The 7,500-nt window shown below is 52.5% G+C and overlaps 27 non-coding genes and 6 pseudogenes across 27 annotated transcripts in view; all 33 read left to right on the top strand.

Moving 5' to 3' along the window:
- Window positions 1-97: 97 nt before the first annotated feature.
- LOC131133154 (5S ribosomal RNA) lies at window positions 98-216 on the top strand. The gene has a single exon (XR_009130735.1). It is a non-coding gene; the product is annotated as a 5S ribosomal RNA (ribosomal RNA).
- Window positions 217-328: 112 nt separating this feature from the next.
- LOC131133759 (5S ribosomal RNA) lies at window positions 329-447 on the top strand. Its single transcript, XR_009131037.1, has one exon. It is a non-coding gene; the product is annotated as a 5S ribosomal RNA (ribosomal RNA).
- A 112-nt stretch (window positions 448-559) lies between these two features.
- On the top strand, window positions 560-678 carry LOC131133076 (5S ribosomal RNA). The gene has a single exon (XR_009130659.1). It is a non-coding gene; the product is annotated as a 5S ribosomal RNA (ribosomal RNA).
- Window positions 679-790: 112 nt separating this feature from the next.
- LOC131133677 (5S ribosomal RNA) lies at window positions 791-909 on the top strand. The gene has a single exon (XR_009130958.1). It is a non-coding gene; the product is annotated as a 5S ribosomal RNA (ribosomal RNA).
- Window positions 910-1,021: 112 nt separating this feature from the next.
- Window positions 1,022-1,130, top strand: LOC131133502 (5S ribosomal RNA; annotated as a pseudogene).
- A 112-nt stretch (window positions 1,131-1,242) lies between these two features.
- LOC131133172 (5S ribosomal RNA) lies at window positions 1,243-1,361 on the top strand. Its single transcript, XR_009130753.1, has one exon. It is a non-coding gene; the product is annotated as a 5S ribosomal RNA (ribosomal RNA).
- A 111-nt stretch (window positions 1,362-1,472) lies between these two features.
- On the top strand, window positions 1,473-1,591 carry LOC131133272 (5S ribosomal RNA). Its single transcript, XR_009130848.1, has one exon. It is a non-coding gene; the product is annotated as a 5S ribosomal RNA (ribosomal RNA).
- A 112-nt stretch (window positions 1,592-1,703) lies between these two features.
- On the top strand, window positions 1,704-1,822 carry LOC131133284 (5S ribosomal RNA). Its single transcript, XR_009130856.1, has one exon. It is a non-coding gene; the product is annotated as a 5S ribosomal RNA (ribosomal RNA).
- A 112-nt stretch (window positions 1,823-1,934) lies between these two features.
- Window positions 1,935-2,053, top strand: LOC131133645 (5S ribosomal RNA). The gene has a single exon (XR_009130926.1). It is a non-coding gene; the product is annotated as a 5S ribosomal RNA (ribosomal RNA).
- A 112-nt stretch (window positions 2,054-2,165) lies between these two features.
- On the top strand, window positions 2,166-2,284 carry LOC131133075 (5S ribosomal RNA). The gene has a single exon (XR_009130658.1). It is a non-coding gene; the product is annotated as a 5S ribosomal RNA (ribosomal RNA).
- A 112-nt stretch (window positions 2,285-2,396) lies between these two features.
- On the top strand, window positions 2,397-2,515 carry LOC131133855 (5S ribosomal RNA). Its single transcript, XR_009131133.1, has one exon. It is a non-coding gene; the product is annotated as a 5S ribosomal RNA (ribosomal RNA).
- A 112-nt stretch (window positions 2,516-2,627) lies between these two features.
- On the top strand, window positions 2,628-2,736 carry LOC131133534 (5S ribosomal RNA; annotated as a pseudogene).
- A 112-nt stretch (window positions 2,737-2,848) lies between these two features.
- On the top strand, window positions 2,849-2,967 carry LOC131133219 (5S ribosomal RNA). The gene has a single exon (XR_009130798.1). It is a non-coding gene; the product is annotated as a 5S ribosomal RNA (ribosomal RNA).
- A 112-nt stretch (window positions 2,968-3,079) lies between these two features.
- LOC131132936 (5S ribosomal RNA) lies at window positions 3,080-3,198 on the top strand. The gene has a single exon (XR_009130518.1). It is a non-coding gene; the product is annotated as a 5S ribosomal RNA (ribosomal RNA).
- Window positions 3,199-3,310: 112 nt separating this feature from the next.
- On the top strand, window positions 3,311-3,429 carry LOC131133074 (5S ribosomal RNA). The gene has a single exon (XR_009130657.1). It is a non-coding gene; the product is annotated as a 5S ribosomal RNA (ribosomal RNA).
- Window positions 3,430-3,541: 112 nt separating this feature from the next.
- Window positions 3,542-3,660, top strand: LOC131133911 (5S ribosomal RNA). Its single transcript, XR_009131186.1, has one exon. It is a non-coding gene; the product is annotated as a 5S ribosomal RNA (ribosomal RNA).
- Window positions 3,661-3,772: 112 nt separating this feature from the next.
- LOC131133594 (5S ribosomal RNA) lies at window positions 3,773-3,881 on the top strand (annotated as a pseudogene).
- Window positions 3,882-3,993: 112 nt separating this feature from the next.
- On the top strand, window positions 3,994-4,112 carry LOC131133956 (5S ribosomal RNA). Its single transcript, XR_009131229.1, has one exon. It is a non-coding gene; the product is annotated as a 5S ribosomal RNA (ribosomal RNA).
- Window positions 4,113-4,224: 112 nt separating this feature from the next.
- Window positions 4,225-4,343, top strand: LOC131133104 (5S ribosomal RNA). Its single transcript, XR_009130686.1, has one exon. It is a non-coding gene; the product is annotated as a 5S ribosomal RNA (ribosomal RNA).
- Window positions 4,344-4,455: 112 nt separating this feature from the next.
- On the top strand, window positions 4,456-4,574 carry LOC131132920 (5S ribosomal RNA). The gene has a single exon (XR_009130503.1). It is a non-coding gene; the product is annotated as a 5S ribosomal RNA (ribosomal RNA).
- Window positions 4,575-4,686: 112 nt separating this feature from the next.
- On the top strand, window positions 4,687-4,805 carry LOC131133140 (5S ribosomal RNA). The gene has a single exon (XR_009130721.1). It is a non-coding gene; the product is annotated as a 5S ribosomal RNA (ribosomal RNA).
- A 112-nt stretch (window positions 4,806-4,917) lies between these two features.
- On the top strand, window positions 4,918-5,036 carry LOC131133208 (5S ribosomal RNA). The gene has a single exon (XR_009130787.1). It is a non-coding gene; the product is annotated as a 5S ribosomal RNA (ribosomal RNA).
- A 112-nt stretch (window positions 5,037-5,148) lies between these two features.
- LOC131133843 (5S ribosomal RNA) lies at window positions 5,149-5,267 on the top strand. The gene has a single exon (XR_009131121.1). It is a non-coding gene; the product is annotated as a 5S ribosomal RNA (ribosomal RNA).
- A 112-nt stretch (window positions 5,268-5,379) lies between these two features.
- On the top strand, window positions 5,380-5,488 carry LOC131133501 (5S ribosomal RNA; annotated as a pseudogene).
- A 112-nt stretch (window positions 5,489-5,600) lies between these two features.
- LOC131133171 (5S ribosomal RNA) lies at window positions 5,601-5,719 on the top strand. The gene has a single exon (XR_009130752.1). It is a non-coding gene; the product is annotated as a 5S ribosomal RNA (ribosomal RNA).
- Window positions 5,720-5,830: 111 nt separating this feature from the next.
- On the top strand, window positions 5,831-5,949 carry LOC131133271 (5S ribosomal RNA). Its single transcript, XR_009130847.1, has one exon. It is a non-coding gene; the product is annotated as a 5S ribosomal RNA (ribosomal RNA).
- Window positions 5,950-6,061: 112 nt separating this feature from the next.
- LOC131133370 (5S ribosomal RNA) lies at window positions 6,062-6,180 on the top strand (annotated as a pseudogene).
- A 112-nt stretch (window positions 6,181-6,292) lies between these two features.
- LOC131133644 (5S ribosomal RNA) lies at window positions 6,293-6,411 on the top strand. The gene has a single exon (XR_009130925.1). It is a non-coding gene; the product is annotated as a 5S ribosomal RNA (ribosomal RNA).
- Window positions 6,412-6,523: 112 nt separating this feature from the next.
- Window positions 6,524-6,642, top strand: LOC131133073 (5S ribosomal RNA). The gene has a single exon (XR_009130656.1). It is a non-coding gene; the product is annotated as a 5S ribosomal RNA (ribosomal RNA).
- A 112-nt stretch (window positions 6,643-6,754) lies between these two features.
- LOC131133831 (5S ribosomal RNA) lies at window positions 6,755-6,873 on the top strand. Its single transcript, XR_009131108.1, has one exon. It is a non-coding gene; the product is annotated as a 5S ribosomal RNA (ribosomal RNA).
- A 112-nt stretch (window positions 6,874-6,985) lies between these two features.
- LOC131133533 (5S ribosomal RNA) lies at window positions 6,986-7,094 on the top strand (annotated as a pseudogene).
- A 112-nt stretch (window positions 7,095-7,206) lies between these two features.
- On the top strand, window positions 7,207-7,325 carry LOC131132977 (5S ribosomal RNA). Its single transcript, XR_009130560.1, has one exon. It is a non-coding gene; the product is annotated as a 5S ribosomal RNA (ribosomal RNA).
- Window positions 7,326-7,437: 112 nt separating this feature from the next.
- LOC131132935 (5S ribosomal RNA) overlaps window positions 7,438-7,500 on the top strand; it is a 119-nt gene continuing 56 nt past the window's right edge. Inside the window, exon 1 of the ribosomal RNA XR_009130517.1 lies at window positions 7,438-7,500. This exon is cut by the window's right edge and continues 56 nt beyond it. This is a non-coding gene — a ribosomal RNA (5S ribosomal RNA).

Raw genomic sequence — 7,500 nt, 5'->3', positions numbered from 1 at the left:
TCTTGCCTGACAGCAGAGGGCACTGTTTGACACTTTTTGCTGGAGTGTAGTTTGGCCTGCGTCGCCTTCAAATCGGATCTTTTCAGTTGACCTGGCAGCTTACGGCCATACTACCCTGAAAACACCCGGTCTCGTCCGATCTCGGAAGCTAAGCATGGGCGGGCCTGTTAAGTACTTGGATGGGAGACCGCCTGGGAATACCAGGTGCTGTTAGCTTTTTATGCTTTCTGCTCTAGCCTGACAGCAGAGGGCGCTGTTTGACACTTTTTGCTGGAGTCTAGTTTGGCCTGCGTCTTCTTCAAATAAGATCTTTTCAGTTGTGCTGGCAGCTTACGGCCATACTACCCTGAATACGCCCGATCTCTTCCGATCTCGGAAGCTAAGCAGGGGCGGGCCTGGTTAGTACTTGGATGGGAGACCGCCTGGGAATACCAGGTGCTGTAAGCTTTTTATGGTTTCTGCTCTTGCCTGACAGCAGAGGGCGCTTTTTGACACTTTTTGCTGGAGTCTAGTTTGGCCTGCGTCGCCTTCAAATAAGATCTTTTCAGTTGTCCTGGCAGCTTACGGCCATACTACACTGAAAACGCCCGATCTCGTCGGATCTCGGAAGCTAAGCAGGGGCGGGCCTGGTTAGTACTTGGATGGGAGACCACCTGGGAATACCAGGTGCTATAAGCTTTTTATGGTTTCTGCTCTTGCCTGACAGCAGAGGGCGCTGTTTGACACTCTTTGCTGGAGTCTAGTTTGGCCTGCGTCGCCTTCAAATAGGATCTTTTCAGTTGCCATGGCAGCTTACGGCCATACTACCCTGAAGACGCCCGATCTCGTCCGATCTCGGAAGCTAAGCAGGGGCGGGCCTGGTTAGTACTTGGATGGGAGACCGCCTGGGAATACCAGGTGCTGTAAGCCTTTTATGGTTTCTGCTCTTGCCTGACAGCATAGGGCGCTGTTTGACACTTTTTGCTGGAGTCTAGTTTGGCCTGCGTCGCCTTCAAATAGGATCTTTTCAGTTGCCCTGGCAGCTTACAGCCATACTACCCTGAAAATGCCCGATCTCGGAAGCTAAGCAGGGGAGGGCCTCGTTAGTACTTGGATGGGAGACCGCCTGGGAATACCAGGTGCTGTAAGCTTTTTATGGTTTCTGCTCTTGCCTGACAGCAGAGGGCGCTTTTTGACACTTTTTCCTGGCGTCTAGTTTGGCCTGCGTCGCCTTCAAATAGGATCTTTTTAGTTGCCCTGGCAGCTTACGGCCATACTACCCTGAAAACGCCCGATCTCGTCCAATCTCGGAAGCTAAGCAGGGGCGGGCCTGGTTAGTACTTGGATCGGAGACCGCCTGGGAATACCAGGTGCTGTAAGCTTTTTATGGTTTCTGCTCTAGCCTGACAGCAGAGGGCGCTGTTTGACACTTTTTGCTGGATCTAGTTTGGCCTGCGTCGCCTTCAAATAAGATCTTTTCCGTTGTCCTGGCAGCTTACGGCCATACTACGCTGAAAACGCCCGATCTCGTCCGATCTCTGAAGCTAAGCAGGGGCGGGCCTGTTTAGTACTTGGATGGGAGACCGCCTGGGAATACCAGGTGCTATAAGCTTTTTATGGTTTCTGCTCTTGCCTGACAGCAGAGGGCGCTGTTTGACACTCTTTGCTGGAGTCTAGTTTGGCCTGCGTCGCCTTCAAATACGATCTTTTCAGTTGCCCTGGCAGCTTACGACCATACTACCCTGAAAAGGCCCGATCTCGTCCGATCTCGGAAGCTAAGCAGGGGCGGGCCTGTTAAGTACTTGGATGGGAGACCGCCTGGGAATACCAGGTGCTGTTAGCTTTTTATGCTTTCTGCTCTAGCCTGACAGCAGAGGGCGCTGTTTGACACTTTTTGCTGGAGTCTAGTTTGGCCTGCGTCGCCTTCAAATAAGATCTTTTCAGTTGTCCTGGCAGCTTACGGCCATACTACCCTGAATACGCCCGATCTCGTCCGATCTCGGAAGCTAAGCAGGGGCGGGCCTGGTTAGTACTTGGATGGGAGACCGCCTGGGAATACCAGGTGCTGTAAGCTTTTTATGGTTTCTGCTCTTGCCTGACAGCAGAGGGCGCTGTTTGACACTTTTTGCTGGAGTCTAGTTTGGCCTGCGTCGCCTTCAAATAAGATCTTTTCAGTTGTCCTGGCAGCTTACGGCCATACTACACTGAAAACGCCCGATCTCGTCGGATCTCGGAAGCTAAGCAGGGGCGGGCCTGGTTAGTACTTGGATGGGAGACCACCTGGGAATACCAGGTGCTATAAGCTTTTTATGGTTTCTGCTCTTGCCTGACAGCAGAGGGCGCTGTTTGACACTCTTTGCTGGAGTCTAGTTTGGCCTGCGTCGCCTTCAAATAGGATCTTTTCAGTTGCCCTGGCAGCTTACGGCCATACTACCCTGAAAACGCCCGATCTCGTCCGATCTCGGAAGCTAAGCAGGGGCGGGCCTGGTTAGTACTTGGATGGGAGACCGCCTGGGAATACCAGGTGCTGTAAGCCTTTTATGGTTTCTGCTCTTGCCTGACAGCAGAGGGCGCTGTTTGACACTTTTTGCTGGAGTCTAGTTTGGCCTGCGTCGCCTTCAAATAGGATCTTTTCAGTTGCCCTGGCAGCTTACAGCCATACTACCCTGAAAATGCCCGATCTCGGAAGCTAAGCAGGGGAGGGCCTCGTTAGTACTTGGATGGGAGACCGCCTGGGAATGCCAGGTGCTGTAAGCTTTTTATGGTTTCTGCTCTTGCCTGACAGCAGAGGGCGCTGTTTGACACTTTTTGCTGGAGTCCAGTTTGGCCTGCGTCGCCTTCAAATAGGATCTTTTCAGTTGACCTGGCAGCTTACGGCCATACTACCCTGAAAACACCCAGTCTCGTCCGATCTCGGAAGCTAAGCAGGGGCGGGCCTGTTAAGTACTTGGATGGGAGACCGCCTGGGAATACCAGGTGCTGTTAGCTTTTTATGCTTTCTGCTCTAGCCTGACAGCAGAGGGCGCTGTTTGACACTTTTTGCTGGAGTCTAGTTTGGCCTGCGTCGCCTTCAAATAAGATCTTTTCAGTTTTCCTGGCAGCTTACGGCCATACTACCCTGAATACGCCCGATCTCGTCCGATCTCGGAAGCTAAGCAGGGGCGGGCCTGGTTAGTACTTGGATGGGAGACCGCCTGGGAATACCAGGTGCTCTAAGCTTTTTATGGTTTCTGCTCTTGCCTGACAGCAGAGGGCGCTGTTTGACACTTTTTGCTGGAGTCTAGTTTGGCCTGCGTCGCCTTCAAATAAGATCTTTTCAGTTGTCCTGGCAGCTTACGGCCATACTACACTGAAAACGCCCGATCTCGTCGGATCTCGGAAGCTAAGCAGGGGCGGGCCTGGTTAGTACTTGGATGGGAGACCACCTGGGAATACCAGGTGCTATAAGCTTTTTATGGTTTCTGCTCTTGCCTGACAGCAGAGGGCGCTGTTTGACACTCTTTGCTGGAGTCTAGTTTGGCCTGCGTCGCCTTCAAATAGGATCTTTTCAGTTGCCCTGGCAGCTTCCGGCCATACTACCCTGAAAACGCCCGATCTCGTCCGATCTCGGAAGCTAAGCAGGGGCGGGCCTGGTTAGTACTTGGATGGGAGACCGCCTGGGAATACCAGGTGCTGTAAGCCTTTTATGGTTTCTGCTCTTGCCTGAGAGCAGAGGGCGCTGTTTGACACTTTTTGCTGGAGTCTAGTTTGGCCTGCGTCGCCTTCAAATAGGATCTTTTCAGTTGCCTTGGCAGCTTACAGCCATACTACCCTGAAAATGCCCGATCTCGGAAGCTAAGCAGGGGAGGGCCTCGTTAGTACTTGGATGGGAGACTGCCTGGGAATGCCAGGTGCTGTAAGCTTTTTATGGTTTCTGCTCTTGCCTGACAGCAGAGGGCGCTGTTTGACACTTTTTGCTGGAGTGTAGTTTGGCCTGCGTCGCCTTCAAATAGGATCTTTTCAGTTGACCTGGCAGCTTACGGCCATACTACCCTGAAAACGCCCGATCTCGTCCAATCTCGGAAGCTAAGCAGGGGCGGGCCTGGTTAGTACTTGGATGGGAGACCGCCTGGGAATACCAGGTGCTGTAAGCTTTTTATGGTTTCTGCTCTTGCCTGACAGCAGAGGGCGCTGTTTGACACTTTTTGCTGGAGTCTAGTTTTGCCTGCGTCGCCTTCAAATACGATCTTTTCAGTTGCCCTGGCAGCTTACGACCATACTACCCTGAAAACGCCCGATCTCGTCCGATCTCGGAAGCTAAGCAGGGGCGGGCCTGTTAAGTACTTGGATGGGAGACCGCCTGGGAATACCAGGTGCTGTTAGCTTTTTATGCTTTCTGCTCTAGCCTGACAGCAGAGGGCGCTGTTTGACACTTTTTGCTGGAGTCTAGTTTGGCCTGCGTCGCCTTCAAATAAGATCTTTTCAGTTGTCCTGGCAGCTTACGGCCATACTACCCTGAATACGCCCGATCTCGTCCGATATCGGAAGCTAAGCAGGGGCGGGCCTGGTTAGTACTTGGATGGGAGACCGCCTGGGAATGCCAGGTGCTGTAAGCTTTTCATGGTTTCTGCTCTTGCCTGACAGCAGAGGGCGATGTTTGACACTTTTTGCTGGAGTCTAGTTTTGCCTGCGTCGCCTTCAAATAAGATCTTTTCAGTTGTCCTGGCAGCTTACGGCCATACTACACTAAAAACGCCCGATCTCGTCCGATCTCGGAAGCTAAGCAGGGGCGGGCCTGTTAAGTACTTGGATGGGAGACCGCCTGGGAATACCAGGTGCTGTAAGCTTTTTATGGTTTCTGCTCTTTCCTGACAGCAGAGGGCGCTGTTTGACACTTTTTGCTGGAGTCTAGTTTGGCCTGCGTCGCCTTCAAATAAGATCTTTTCAGTTGTCCTGGCAGCTTACGGCCATACTACACTGAAAACGCCCGATCTCGTCGGATCTCGGAAGCTAAGCAAGGGTGGGCCTGGTTAGTACTTGGATGGGAGACCACCTGGGAATACCAGGTGCTATAAGCTTTTTATGGTTTCTGCTCTTGCCTGACAGCAGAGGGCGCTGTTTGACACTCTTTGCTGGAGTCTAGTTTGGCCTGCGTCGCCTTCAAATAGGATCTTTTCAGTTGCCCTGGCAGCTTACGGCCATACTACCCTGAAAACGCCCGATCTCGTCCGATCTCGGAAGCTAAGCAGGGGCGGGCCTGGTTAGTACTTGGATGGGAGACCGCCTGGGAATACCAGGTGCTGTAAGCCTTTTATGGTTTCTGCTCTTGCCTGACAGCATAGGGCGCTGTTTGACACTTTTTGCTGGAGTCTAGTTTGGCCTGCGTCGCCTTCAAATAGGATCTTTTCAGTTGCCCTGGCAGCTTACAGCCATACTACCCTGAAAATGCCCGATCTCGGAAGCTAAGCAGGGGAGGGCCTCGTTAGTACTTGGATGGGAGACCGCCTGGGAATACCAGGTGCTGTAAGCTTTTTATGGTTTCTGCTCTTGCCTGACAGCAGAGGGCGCTTTTTGACACTTTTTCCTGGCGTCTAGTTTGGCCTGCGTCGCCTTCAAATAGGATCTTTTTAGTTGCCCTGGCAGCTTACGGCCATACTACCCTGAAAACGCCCGATCTCGTCCAATCTCGGAAGCTAAGCAGGGGCGGGCCTGGTTAGTACTTGGATCGGAGACCGCCTGGGAATACCAGGTGCTGTAAGCTTTTTATGGTTTCTGCTCTAGCCTGACAGCAGAGGGCGCTGTTTGACACTTTTTGCTGGATCTAGTTTGGCCTGCGTCGCCTTCAAATAAGATCTTTTCCGTTGTCCTGGCAGCTTACGGCCATACTACGCTGAAAACGCCCGATCTCGTCCGATCTCTGAAGCTAAGCAGGGGCGGGCCTGTTTAGTACTTGGATGGGAGACCGCCTGGGAATACCAGGTGCTATAAGCTTTTTATGGTTTCTGCTCTTGCCTGACAGCAGAGGGCGCTGTTTGACACTCTTTGCTGGAGTCTAGTTTGGCCTGCGTCGCCTTCAAATACGATCTTTTCAGTTGCCCTGGCAGCTTACGACCATACTACCCTGAAAAGGCCCGATCTCGTCCGATCTCGGAAGCTAAGCAAGGGCGGGCCTGTTAAGTACTTGGATGGGAGACCGCCTGGGAATACCAGGTGCTGTTAGCTTTTTATGCTTTCTGCTCTAGCCTGACAGCAGAGGGCGCTGTTTGACACTTTTTGCTGGAGTCTAGTTTGGCCTGCGTCGCCTTCAAATAAGATCTTTTCAGTTGTCCTGGCAGCTTACGGCCATACTACCCTGAATACGCCCGATCTCGTCCGATCTCGGAAGCTAAGCAGGGGCGGGCCTGGTTAGTACTTGGATGGGAGACCGCCTGGGAATACCAGGTGCTGTAAGCTTTTTATGGTTTCTGCTCTTGCCTGACAGCAGAGGGCGCTGTTTGACACTTTTTGCTGGAGTCTAGTTTGGCCTGCGTCGCCTTCAAATAAGATCTTTTCAGTTGTCCTGGCAGCTTACGGCCATACTACACTGAAAACGCCCGATCTCGTCGGATCTCGGAAGCTAAGCAGGGGCGGGCCTGGTTAGTACTTGGATGGGAGACCACCTGGGAATACCAGGTGCTATAAGCTTTTTATGGTTTCTGCTCTTGCCTGACAGCAGAGGGCGCTGTTTGACACTCTTTGCTGGAGTCTAGTTTGGCCTGCGTCGCCTTCAAATAGGATCTTTTCAGTTGCCCTGGCAGCTTACGGCCATACTACCCTGAAAACGCCCGATCTCGTCCGATCTCGGAAGCTAAGCAGGGGCGGGCCTGGTTAGTACTTGGATGGGAGACCGCCTGGGAATACCAGGTGCTGTAAGCCTTTTATGGTTTCTGCTCTTGCCTGACAGCAGAGGGCGCTGTTTGACACTTTTTGCTGGAGTCTAGTTTGGCCTGCGTCGCCTTCAAATAGGATCTTTTCAGTTGCCCTGGCAGCTTACAGCCATACTACCCTGAAAATGCCCGATCTCGGAAGCTAAGCAGGGGAGGGCCTCGTTAGTACTTGGATGGGAGACCGCCTGGGAATGCCAGGTGCTGTAAGCTTTTTATGGTTTCTGCTCTTGCCTGACAGCAGAGGGCGCTGTTTGACACTTTTTGCTGGAGTCTAGTTTGGCCTGCGTCGCCTTCAAATAGGATCTTTTCAGTTGACCTGGCAGCTTACGGCCATACTACCCTGAAAACACCCGGTCTCGTCCGATCTCGGAAGCTAAGCAGGGGCGGGCCTGTTAAGTACTTGGATGGGAGACCGCCTGGGAATACCAGGTGCTGTTAGCTTTTTATGCTTTCTGCTCTAGCCTGACAGCAGAGGGCGCTGTTTGACACTTTTTGCTGGAGTCTAGTTTGGCCTGCGTCGCCTTCAAATAAGATCTTTTCAGTTTTCCTGGCAGCTTACGGCCATACTACCCTGAATACGCCCGATCTCGTCCGATCTCGGAAGCTAAGCAGGGGC

The sequence above is a fragment of the Doryrhamphus excisus genome, chromosome 7 (genome assembly GCF_030265055.1).
Source record: "Doryrhamphus excisus isolate RoL2022-K1 chromosome 7, RoL_Dexc_1.0, whole genome shotgun sequence".
In the NCBI taxonomy this organism is placed as follows: domain Eukaryota; kingdom Metazoa; phylum Chordata; class Actinopteri; order Syngnathiformes; family Syngnathidae; genus Doryrhamphus; species Doryrhamphus excisus.
This window is presented reverse-complemented; position numbering and strand designations above follow the sequence as displayed.